The sequence below is a fragment of the Lithobates pipiens genome, unplaced genomic scaffold, assembly GCF_037356315.1.
Source record: "Lithobates pipiens isolate NorthernLeopardFrog02 unplaced genomic scaffold, aLitPip1_a1.2 Scaffold_13, whole genome shotgun sequence".
Lineage (NCBI taxonomy): Eukaryota > Metazoa > Chordata > Amphibia > Anura > Ranidae > Lithobates > Lithobates pipiens.
The window spans coordinates 51,566,147-51,579,242 of record NW_027507718.1 but is presented as its reverse complement, the minus strand read 5'-3'; the positions used below and the strand labels follow the sequence as shown (position 1 = coordinate 51,579,242).

Genomic DNA, 13,096 nt, shown 5'->3' with positions numbered 1-13,096 from the left:
GCCATATGTAGAAGGAAGAGCACTGACCCACACATTATTATATATATATATATATATATATATATATATATTAGCCAGCATAGCCTTGTTATACACATGAAGTGTACACCTAGCCCGTACAGTGTGTTTCCTCACACAGAGCCGTTATATAATCACAGTCACACAGCAGCCGCGCCTGTTTTCTCCTCATCCTCCCTCTTCCTCCTCCCAGCACTCCATCCATTGTTCCCTCTCTCATCCCCTGTCTCCTCTCCCCACTGGCCAGCCCCTACTGCCCATGACGTGCAGCGCTGCCAGCGGATTGACGTCACGGAACGTGGACCGCCAGCGGCCTCCGGACCACGTTCGGCTTCCCTGACCCCCATCTGTACCGATGTTGCCAGTGACGAGAGGCAGGAGGAAGCAGCAGCAGCGGAGGGGAGGTCACCAAAAACCGCAGAGCCGAGCAACAGGTGATGATGGCCGCCGGTGCTCACTTCTATAGCCATAGAGGGGGGTCAGTACTGATGGAAGGAAGGGAGAGTGGATGGAATTTCTTCTCTGTCCTTCTACACTTACTGCCTTGTTCTACATCAGTGTGTGATGAACAGAGCAAGTCTTCATACAGGACAGACACCCTCTCATTGGCATTCTATTGTATGTGTTCACAAGCATAGCATGCATGAGCTCTAATCACCTGATTCTATTTTTTTTTTCATATGCTTGTTTATCATGACAAATATTAGTGTTTTTGTTTTTTCCATCTTTGATTTGCCTTTTTGTAAAGAATTAGAAAGAATGGTATATACCGCAAACAACATGTAATTGTCATTGCTTACTTGATTGCACCCGATTGTTAAAGGTATAGTCCACCTTTTAGGATAGTGATAAGCTCACTATCCCACAGCCACAGATGATTGGCTGTACAGGCCAATCGCCTGTGGCTGGCCAAGAGGGCGTGTATTTGTGTAGCTGCAGGGCGGGGAATACTCCGGCCACAGGTGATTGGCCTGTACTGGTGACAGCTTCCTGTCGGCTTAGATGGTAGTCCAAACATGTCCGAGCTCATCGCTGCTTTGGAACTATATTTTATTTTACACCCACATAAAGTTGTTGTAAACCCTTACATATACCTAATGAAGTGACTGGCCTCGGGTGATACACAGAGATTAAGCAAATCCTCCTAAGTTGTACCTGTTTATCTGCAGCCTTCTCTTCTCCACATCTGTACAGAATTATTATGTTTGTCTGAGAGTTCAGAAAAAAAAGGAGGAGAGTTGAAGTTACGCTCTGTAGAGCTCAGTGAGGGAAGCTCTGAGAGCTGATTGGAGGAAAGGGACACATCCCCTTTCACACAGGAAAAGAGCTGAGGCTGCCAATCAGCTTGAGGTCCCTCCCCTGACACTTTTTTTTTCTTCTGTTGGTGTCAGGAAAACTTGTCAGAAGGAATTCACGCGGTAACAGAGGAACAAAGCGGCAGCCAGAAATAACACTTGGTGCTCCAGATAGACAAGTACACACTATAGAAGGATATGCTTTGCTGATATTTCATGTCTGAGGTTTACAACCACTTTAAAGAGGAAGTAAACCCTGGTGGGTTTTTCTTGCTTTCTTCTTCCCTGCAAAGTAAAGCCATATTGTACTAGTATGCATCGCATGTCTTCCTTCTGGGGACTCTGGCCGTGTGACTTATTCACCAAAAAGTGTGAGGAAAAAAAAACACAAACACAGTTTTTGACAATTCCTTTATTTAAAATTTCCAAAATAATGTCCCCCGATGTAGATCCTTCATCAATCATGCCGCCTGTCGGAACCCCCAAAAAAAACAAGACTCCGCAATCGTCGAAGGCTAACCGCTGACTGCCTGCTCCTCCGTCTGACAGCTCTTAAATAGATAAGGGGAGGGCCCACATAATGACATACCCAGAGGGCCCTGCCCCCTGTGGCATCACCGCCTGGCCCCGCTCATTAGCAACCAGCTATATACAGTGTTTTTATAGAGGGGAAAAAAATACAAAACGCATCAAAAACGCAACACTTGCATTTTTGGTGCGGTCTCCATTGTAGTCTGTTACATGCAAAACGCAATCTGCTGCGGGAAAAAAGGTTCCCGACCCTCTTCAAAAAAAAGCAGCACCGCAAAATTCAGATGTTAACTACATTCATAGGAAACCAGGTTAAATGGACTGTAGTGTGCCTCTACAAAATGCAAAACGTGCCAAAAAGCGAATAGGTGTGGTATTTAATAAAACAGTCTTGATTTATTTCTTGTGGAAGTACACAAACCTCTGACTGATATATATTGCCCTACACTGTGCACTAATTGGAAGCATTGCTGAGATCTATTTTTATTTTTTTTTACAAAAGTTTTATATTTTATGTTTATTACAAATGTTTTTCAAATGGTATTGTATTTAAATATTTTTTCTTATGTTTGAAGGCCAGTACATGTCATTACCAGACAAATATTGCACTATAATAGATCCATTTTTTTTTTTTATCGATGCTTGAAGGCCAGTGTACTTGGTTACTAAACTAGTATTGTACAAAGTAGCGTGCTTTACATTTTTGAATGAAGCGGTTGATACATAATTATATTTCAGGGTGATTTTAATTACACAGGGGACTTTTTTTTGTTTGCTCAGTAAACAAAAGGTTGTAGATTGTTAAGGAAATGTTTATCTAGTGTTCTAGTGATAAGAATGTTGGCAAACACAAAAGGAATGACACTAATTACTTTGCTATCATGAATCACACATTGGTTGCTGTCAGGCTGGAACCCTTTGGTCAGGACAAGAGTGTTTATTTTTTTTATTTTTTTCTTATTTTAAATGGGAATAGTTAAAGGACAACTATAGCAAAATATATAGTTTTCTGATAAATATATGGTTTTAATACATATGATAGTATTCAAGATTAAGTATAAGCAAAAATTATCTTTGCAAGTTAAAAATAAGTTAAAGCAGTACTAGCCCCATTAAATAGTTAACGTACTGTACAAACGTTTTAAGTAGCTGTGAAGAAATGCTATAAAGTAAAAATGATTTAAAAAATATGTATTTTATTTATTTTAATCAGTTTACATAATGTAAAGTGAATGAACAGAAAAAAAATCGAAATCAACTCAATATTTGATGTGACCATCCCTTGGCTTCAAACTGGCATCAGTTCTGTTTCAGTAATTTATCGTAAAAGGTTTTCACAAAAAAAAGAGGTACAAAAGCTAAAACAGTTATGACATCATTTTGCCATAAGCAGAAGCAAGAGTCTGCAACGCAGGTGGGTATATTGCCAACAAATAAGTAGAATTGGTAATGCGTAATTGCCAGACACTATGCTCTAACGTGTGTCAGAGCATAGTGAAAGATACGGGGGAACTGACAAATTGTGGGCTCTCCAAAAAGGGATGACAAATCCCAAGCGTAGGGTACCACATGTCCTCTAATGCCACGTACAAGTGACTGGACTTTCCAGCAGACTAGGTCTGACTGGATTAGTCCGTCGGACAATCCGATCGTGTGTGGGCTAGTCTGATAGTTTTTCGAAGAAAAAATAAAATAAAAAATCTGACGGACCTAGAAATAGAACATGTTTCAAATCTATTCGTAGGACTCAATTCCGACGGACTAAAAATCGGGAAAACTGTTCGTCTGTGTGCTAGTTCGATGGACCAAATACGACACAAGGGCATCTATTGGCTACTGAACTTCCTTGTTTACGTCATCACGTTCAAAATGAATGGAAAGTTTGTCGGAACTCTGCCGAAAGTCCGTCGGGAAGACCGTCGTACCTTGTCTGCCGGAAAGTCCGGTCGTGTGTACACGGCATAAGACGCAAAGAGCATTACCGGTCAAAACTCCTGTACAGGCAGTCCCTGAGTTACAAATCTCTGACTTGCATATGACTCACACTTAAAAACGGAGGAAGACAACAGGAAGTGAGAGGAAATCTACCCTTAGGAAGGGAAATTCACTCCTGTAAGAGTTATCATGGGAAAAATATGTCTCCACTGCTTTTTCACCAAGGCTTATTTCCCCAACAACCCAACATTTTCAAAATCCAATTTTCACAGGGACAGAACGGGAGGTGAAATCAAAACAAATGTTAATAGGGAGTGTTAAACCTCCTCTACGCTATCCAAAAAACGTAAAATGTATTTTTTTTTTGGCTGTAGTTGCACTTAAAAAAATGTACCCATTCAACTTGCATCCAAATTTTAACTTCAGAACAAACCTAGAGAAGCTATCTTGTTTGTAACCCATGGACTGCCTGTAGTAGTGAATAGTTGGAATCACATAAATGTGGAGACATCCACAGTAAGAAGGAAAGCACAAGAAAGGAACAATTGAGAAGAGAAAAGTAGGGAGAAAAAAGAGCTAGCATTAATTCTTACACTTGCATAAGTTCATGGATTTTGTAGGAGTCAGGTATATGAATAACTAATTATGCCAAGCAGGTGCTAATAATCATTACTTTCATGTTTGCTGAAACAGTCATTAACAAACAGAAACCGGAAAAAAAAAAAAAGCAGACTAAAGCCTCGTACATACGACTGGATTTTTCACAGACTAAGCGCTAGACTTTTGTCCTAAGGGCGTGTGCCATGAACTGGTCTTGCATACAAACGGTACACAATTGTCGGCCAACAAACACGAATGTAGTAACGTACTGCGTGGACTTACAGCTCTTGATCTCCACCCTTTGGGCACCTTCTGGTAATGTCGTGATTGGTGAGCATTGATTCCAAGCATGAGTGTTTGTACTTTTGGACTTTTGTGTGACGGACTTGTGTACACACAATACGGAAGTCTGACATCAGACCGTTGTCCGCCGAAAATTTTCTAGCCTGCCATCCAACCTTTGTTGGTGGGAAGTTGGCTAACAATTGTCTGATGGAGCGTACTAACGGTCGGATTTTAGGCAAACGATCTGTCATCACACAATTCCCGGACAAAAATCCGATCGTGTATACAAGGCTTTAGGCTACTTTTACACTGGGGTGTGGGGGGTGTCGACGGTAAAAATCACTGCTCTTTACCATTGTTTTTGCGGCCGCTAGCGGGGTGCTTTTAACCTCTTTTCACCTGTTAGGGGGCTAAAAGCGACTGCAAAGCACCGCTGCAGCGGCAGTTTTCTGGCACTTCGTCGCTGCCCATTGATTTCATTGGGCAGGGGCGCTGTAAGAGCGGTGTACATACCGCTCCTACAGCGCCTCAAAGATGTGCTTGCAGGACTTTTTTTGGCGTCCTGCCAGTGCGCTCCAGTGTGAAAGCACTTGGGCTTTTACACTGGAGTGAGAGGAGAGGCTCTTTACAGGTGCTATTTTTAGTGCTATAACTCCTGTAAAGGGCCTCAGTATGAAAGCAGCCTTAGGGTTTCAGGATGCGCTATTCAAGCTCTTTTGAAGAATAACAAAGAAAAGGGCAATTTTGAGGACCGTAGACTCAGTGTTCGGCCAAGGAAACATAATGCAGGAGATGAAAGACGCATCATGCTTATTTCCCTTCAACATCAGAAGATGTCCAGCAATGCCATCAGCACAGAACTAGGAAACCAGTGGGACCCAGTTACACCATCTACTGACTGGAGAAGTCATGTCAGAAGTGGTCTTGGAAGGAATGCTGCCAAGAAGCCATACCTCTGACATGAAAACAAGGCTAAGCAACTCAACTATGCACAAAAATCTAGGAAAAATGGCAGCAGGTGCTCTGGACTGATGCGTCAAAATGTTAAATATTTGGCTGTAGTAGGAGGCAATTTGTTTTCTGGAGAGTGGTACAGTGAGTGTCTGCAGGCAACAGGGAAGCATGCTGGAGGTTCCATGCAAGTTTGGGACTGCATTACTACAAATGGAGTTGGATATTTGGCCAAGATCATGGGTGTCTTCAATGCTGAGAAATATACGCAGATACTTATCCATCATGCCATACCATCAGGGAAGTGTGTGATTTAGCACCAAATTTAACAGCCCGAAACGCATTGCCAATGCCATGAAGAACTATCTTCAGCGTAAAGAACAAGGAGTCCTGGAAGTTATGGTTTGGCTCTCACAGAACCCTGATCTCAACATTGGGCCTGCCTGATATTACATGAAGTGACACAAGGATTTGCGACAGCTTACATTCACAGAAGATCTGTGCTTAGTTCTCCAAGATTTTTTAGAACAACCTACCTGCCTAGTTCCTTTAAAAACTGTGTGCAAGTGTACCTAGAAGAATTGAGGCTGTTTTGAAGGCAATAGGTGGTCGCAGAAAATATTGATTCAGTTTGGATTTCTCTTCTGTTCATTTGCTTTCCATTTTTGATAAAAATAAACTATAAACACTTCTGTTTCTAAAAGCATTCTTAATTTTATATAATTTGTTCATACCTACGGAAAATATTTTCAGTGTATATCCACAGCATGCTATGAATAACTATGACAGTTGCTTGTGCTCTCAACTGGCTGGTGTCATAACGAATCACATGTGCAACACCATAGTGCAGATTTAATGGCGGCTTCCTTGCCTGTAAAGCATAGGAGGGTTTAGCTACTCTTTTGAAAACTACAAGCAGCCAGGCTCTTTATTGTAGAATAAAAAGAAAAAACTGCGGTACCTGCCTGTTTGCAGTTTTTTTTTGGAATGTACACTATGCTGTTCCAACGCAGCTCAGTTTGCATTCGGGCACAGTATCTGTGTGTCAGGATGACTGCACTTCTGCACATGCGCAAGAGTGATGTCATCCCGTGCCGACCAATGAGAATGGCCACAGCCCAGGACCCAGAAGAAGCAGTTTAAAAGATGCCAGTATTGGACCATTGAATGGAGGTAAGTGCAGCATTTGTTATAACTTTTACTTTTGTTCTGAGACTTGTAGTGCAGATATCACAGGAGGCTACTCACTTGGCACTTGCTCCATTTAGAAAAAGCCACTTTTTTTCCCCCTAAATTCAAGGCATTCTGCAATTGTAGGAGGTACAGACAAACATCACAACACCCCTCCTCCAATCACAGGACGCCTTACATTCAGTAGAAAAAAAATACAGGGCTTTTTATTAATGGAGGAGGTGCCAAGCAAGTAACCTGCTATGATCAGTCTTGGCGCCAGCAAATGAGTGTGGGATGAAAAAAGTAATGCTGCAGCAGCCAGAGATGGGACACACTTCATTGCTGATGACATAATTCTCTTTGTAAATAAATAGTTTTTGGCCATACTTCAACTTTCAGCCTTGGGGGAGGCAGTATCATCTAAACACCTGCTAACCTCCTTTCACCGCCTTCTGAAAAGTGCAAACCATTGCAGATCAGTTTCTATGGGGGAGTAAACAAAACCGCTTGTGTGAAAGTAGTCATAAAATGATTCCCACCATAATGCCTTCTCTGCATTAAAATTAAAAAAAAAAAACATCCCCACTACCTGCCCTACCCCATTCTGTCAAAAACACTTACCTGGCTCCATGTCACCTCTCCAGTACTGTCTCTGGGTCCAGCATTTCTCTCCTCACTTTCTGCTTTCATAGGAGAAACTGAGGGCAGTAGAGCTAAAAGCCATAGGCTTCTTCTGCTGCCAGTGATGAGGGAAAGGTGGCGTTGCTTACTGGTGCTGTGTGTGTCTGTAGATGAACACAGCTTGGCTCAGGACCCAGCAGGAGCACGTATGCACTGGTGTTTCCGAGGCACCCAAAGGAGGGAGAAGCCCACATAATTGGGTGATCTTTGTGCAATAATGTTGCACAGAGATGGTAAATATAACTTTTAAAAAAAGAAAAACGTGTTTAGTATCCTAAACGGCTAGAGACTGACTACATCATATGTCATTTTTGACTCTGCGCTTAGTTCTACCATACTGCTAATAGCATTTGTTCTAACACTGCCCTTTTAAAGGTTAAGTTCACCTTTAAAAAAATCAATAAAATAAAATGCACAAAAAAAGTGAATTTTTTTTTTCAGGAGCCTGCAGAACTTTGCACCCACTATCGGCAGATGGCGGGTGCAATATCAAGTTCCTGCAGACACTCAGTACAGCTGTCTGCCCATATCTCACATACTTCTCATACAAGTTGTTACTGAAGTGCAGGAATTGTCAGTGAACCATAAGGGCGCTCGCCAGCGCTCTCACAGCACCCTCCGCCTTCAGCTGCGTGGAAAGACTGTATTTGTAGTTCATTCATTTACAGAACCCTGTGAATGAATGCTGTGGACGGGGGCAATGAGGAGGTGCTCTTTAGTAATAAGTTACATTTTACACCTTAAATGTGGCTGTAACAAGTTCTTAAATGCCTTAACCCATCTGCTGTCATTTATGTGCCTCCAGGTGTTAAATACAGTTTCCCTGTTTTTGCCATGTGTTCTGTATGAGTTAATAGCATATGGCGTTAAAGCCTATTACCGAATCAAGTGTTCTGGGCTAAGAAGGTTATTTTTATTTTCAAACCTCCGCACTACCAGGTTATCATTAGTAAGACTCAAGTCAGTGTCATTGATAGCAGTGGTGTGTGCCTTAAGGAGGATGGAATCCAGTGTTCCTTTTAGTACCGCATCTGGAAGAAAAACTTTTCTATGTTTTAGTAGGGCTTACTGGCTTTCCTTCATGATCCTGTTACTAAAGTACACTCCATATGACAGGTTTGCAAAGCTGGTTGTTTACATAGCTCTGTGTTGCTCATTACTGCAATAAAGGTCTGGCTAAGCAAGACAATACAATATCCTGACGTAAGACTGACATTGTGTAACTGTATCCCATCACAAGGAAGGAAGAAAACCTTAGTACTGGGAGCGTACTATCATGAGAAGAGCACTGAGCCTGTCCTCACTAACCACCTTCTAAAAATGCTAGTTGCTAGGCTGTGTTTGAATATGTTTAGTTGAGCAAGTCCATAGATTATGACATTTTTATTTCCATCAACCACGAGTTGAAAGAAAGAAGAAAATGCTCAAATCCATCCCGCGGAGCCATTGTGTTCTCCCGGCAGGGGCTGAGAACACAGTAATTGCCGTTAGCAGTTATAATAGTATGTAAAATCCGACAGGCTGGTTGTACCCAAGCTGATTGATCGATCAACTTTGGTACATTCAGCCTGCCCATTGATGGTCCCTGCTGAACCAGCTGAGATTTGAACAGTCTATGGCCAGTTTTGGTCATCCCAAAACACTGATACTGAGCTGTGAATACATTTTAGAGAGGACTGTGAGCAGGCAGGGAGGTTTGGGTGTGAACACCCATGCGGTTCGATTCTGAAAATTGCACAACGTTGTGCAAGCTGATTTCAGGGGGTCATAACGCAACATACACACCTGCAGCGGTTCTCATGAACGGAGTGCGATTTGGATCCGGTGCAGAATCCGCACAGAATTTGCAGTTAATTCGCATCTCATCAGTGTGAACAGGGACTTAAAATCCTGTCTGCCTGTAAGATTTTTAAACTTGTCATTAGTTCTGCTTTAAAGTGGTAGTAAAGGTGTTGTCGATCATATACCTACAGGTAAGCCCATCTTAAGCCCCATACACACTATAAGATTTTCTGCTGGTTTTTGTCTTCAGATTTACCAAAACAATGTAGTGCAAGGGCCTGCCTGATTGCATACAAATTGAAACTCCTAAGGTTTGACCTCATATTATATGGTTTTGGTAAATCTGAAGGAAAAACTCAGCAGAAAATCTGATAGTGTGTATGGGGCTTAAGACTTGCCTGTAAGTACAGTAAATATGCTCTAAACATGTACCATATAGCAGATATTTACTGATAAAATCTCTGATCGCCACCATTACTAGTAAAAGGGTGTTATTCGCAGTGTTTCCTGGGAAGTTGGGTGAAGCAATGCTCTCTCCAGGTGCTGTCCTGAAAGACTTCTAGAAATACCATCACCGGTAATCGGGCTGCAATCTATTACATTTGTTTTTTGGGTTTAACTCCTTCCCACCGACCGTACGCACATATGTGGCCTTGGCTTTCAGGGGTTATACCGGGATGATGAATGCATCATCCTGGTACCGTTTTATTTTATTTTTTTAGAGCGGGCGGTCAGCACTTCAGGGATAACAACCGATGCGGCTAAATCAGCTGGGATAATAGCCACTCGGCTGTTATCCCAGAGGAGTGAGTGGGGACGTCGAGACCCCTTGGGCACTTCCGCCGGCTAGTGGAGGACTGGAATGAAGCCGGAAATGGCTTAGTTCCAGTCTTCTATCTGTAAACACGGGAAGCGACGTCACTTCCAGTTTACTCGGCTGCCAATGGCGGTATTTAAATAAAAAAACAAAAAAAAAACAGTATTCAGAATCGCCGTTTTTGGCGTTCTGAATACTTTGAAGTGGGGTCTTTTTAGTAGAGGTCGACCGATATATCGGCCGATATTTGGCGTTTTTTAATTAATCGGCATCGGCCGATTGTGCTGTTAAAAAAGGCCGATGATATATTCAGCGCGACTTCCAAATTACTTCAGTAATAGAAGTCAGTGCAAGTTGCCTGGAGACTTGAGTGAAGCGACTTGTCTCCTCTCTGGGCAGTCTGCCAAGAAAAGATCTTCAAGATCTGCCAAGAGTTCTCAGTTTAACTATTTAAAGACTAAATTTTTTTTTGACACTTGATGCTTACAAATAAAAATCCTGTATTTTCTGCTAGAAATTCACTTAGAACCCCCAAAACTTTTATATATATTTTTTAGCAGAGATCCTAGGGAATAGAATAGCGGTTGTTGCAATATTTTATGTCACACGGTATTTGCGCAGCGGTCTTTCAAACTCAATTTATTTTGGAAAAAAATACACAGATTTAAAAAAAAAAATAAAAAAACAGTAAAGTTAGCCCATTTTTTTTTTTTTTTTTTTTTCATCCAAAAGTTTTGATTACCTGTTTTTATGTGTGTGTATGTGTGTGTGTGATAGATATAGATATAGATAGAGATATCTATATCTAGATATATAGATATATATATATAATCTCGATCTATTATATTTTTCATTCTAAATTATACATACAAGTAGGGATGCACCGAATGGGTTTTTTGGTGCCGAAACCGATACCGAAAATGAAAAATACACTAGGCCGAAAACCGAAACCGATACCGAAACAGGACCGATACCGAAAATGACTGTTTTCAAAAAATATTTTTATACAGGAGATGGTCAGAGACTGGGGACATGGTACAGGAGGTGGTCAGAGACTGGGGACATGGTACAGGAGGTGGTCAGAGGCTGGGGACATGGTACAGGAGATGGTCAGAGACTGGCGACACGGTACAGGAGATGGTCAGAGACTGGCGACACGGGAAAAGGAGGTGGTCAGAGACTGGCGACGCGGTACAGGAGGTGGACAGAGACTGGCGACGCGGTACAGGAGGTGGTCAGAGACTGGCGACGCGGTACAGGAGGTGGTCAGAGACTGGCGACGCGGTACAGGAGGTGGTCAGAGACTGGCGACGCGGTACAGGAGGTGGTCAGAGACTGGCGACACGGTACAGGAGGTGGTCAGAGACTGGCGACACGGTACAGGAGGTGGTCAGAGACTGGCGACACGGTACAGGAGGTGGTCAGAGACTGGCGACGGGGTACAGGAGGTGGTCAGAGACTGGCGACGGGGTACAGGAGGTGGTCAGAGACTGGCGACACGGTACAGGAGGTGGTCAGAGACTGGCGACGGGGTACAGGAGGTGGTCAGAGACTGGCGACGGGGTACAGGAGGTGGTCAGAGACTGGCGACGGGGTACAGGAGGTGGTCAGAGACTGGCGACGGGGTACAGGAGGTGGTCAGAGACTGGCGACGGGGTACAGGAGGTGGTCAGAGACTGGCGACGGGGTACAGGAGGTGGTCAGAGACTGGCGACGGGGTACAGGAGGTGGTCAGAGACTGGCGACGGGGTACAGGAGGTGGTCAGAGACTGGCGACGGGGTACAGGAGGTGGTCAGAGACTGGCGACGGGGTACAGGAGGTGGTCAGAGACTGGCGACGGGGTACAGGAGGTGGTCAGAGACTGGCGACGGGGTACAGGAGGTGGTCAGAGACTGGCGACGGGGTACAGGAGGTGGTCAGAGACTGGCGACGGGGTACAGGAGGTGGTCAGAGACTGGCGACGGGGTACAGGAGGTGGTCAGAGACTGGCGACGGGGTACAGGAGGTGGTCAGAGACTGGCGACGGGGTACAGGAGGTGGTCAGAGACTGGCGACGGGGTACAGGAGGTGGTCCGAGACTGGCGACGGGGTACAGGAGGTGGTCAGAGACTGGCGACGGGGTACAGGAGGTGGTCAGAGACCGGCGACCTGATAAGTGCAGCCAGTGTTGCCCCCAGTGATGCAGCCAGTGTTGCCCCCAGTGATGCAGCCAGTGTTGCAGCCAGTGTTGCCCCCTGTGATGCAGCCAGGTAATCAGCGAGTACTTACTGTCTTGGTGCATCCCCAGTTGTAGGTGTAATTCTGGGAGGTGATCCTGTGTTTACTTACAGGGAATGTCCGCTCTTATCAATAGTTTTCTTAGATAAACACATCAGTCTAATGTAAAAAAAATGTGGCATGCTGTGAAAATCTCCTTCCTCTGATGCAGCCAGCGATGCCCCTGTGCAGTTCTTCACTGCACAGGGGCATCGCTGGCTGCATCAGTCCTGCGCTATTCACCCCCATCATGGGAGGCACCAGAGGCGGGGCGGGGGCGGAGTTCCACCCCAGGCCCCGCCCCATTTTCGGCTCAATTATCGGCCGTTTTTTCCTTTCGGCAAATTGCCGAAAAGGGCATTTTCGGCCGATATGTTTCGGCGGCCGAAATTTCGGTGCATCCCTACATACAAGTGAACTGTTTGGATGTTTTTGTTTAATAAATGTAAGAAATTTTCTGTATTACTTAAGGCTGCTTTCACACTGGAGCGAGCAGGTGTTGACGGTAAAACGCTGCCAGTTTTAGCGGCGCTTTACCGTCATTTTAGCGGGGCACTTATAATCCAGCTAGCGGCCCAGGAAGGGGTTAAATGTGCCCGTGAAGTGCCGCTGCCAAATCGCATTGCAGGTGCTTCAGCAGCGGTACCCATTCATTTCAATGGGCAAGAGTGGTGGAGGAGCTGTATACACCACTCGAAAGATGCTGCTTGCAGGACTTTTTTTTTTAACGTCCTGCCAGCGCATCTCCTCAGTGTGAAAGCACTCGGGGCT

At 44.1% G+C, this 13,096-nt stretch overlaps 1 protein-coding gene across 9 annotated transcripts in view; it reads left to right on the top strand.

The window, feature by feature from the left end:
* Positions 1 to 213: 213 nt before the first annotated feature.
* MPDZ (multiple PDZ domain crumbs cell polarity complex component) overlaps positions 214 to 13,096 on the top strand; it is a 257,104-nt gene continuing 244,221 nt past the window's right edge. For all 9 annotated transcript variants that reach the window (XM_077475101.1, XM_077475104.1, XM_077475106.1 and 6 more), the window contains exon 1: positions 214 to 452. The gene's annotated coding sequence lies outside the window, so the exon portion shown is untranslated. The remainder of the gene's footprint in view (positions 453 to 13,096) is intronic.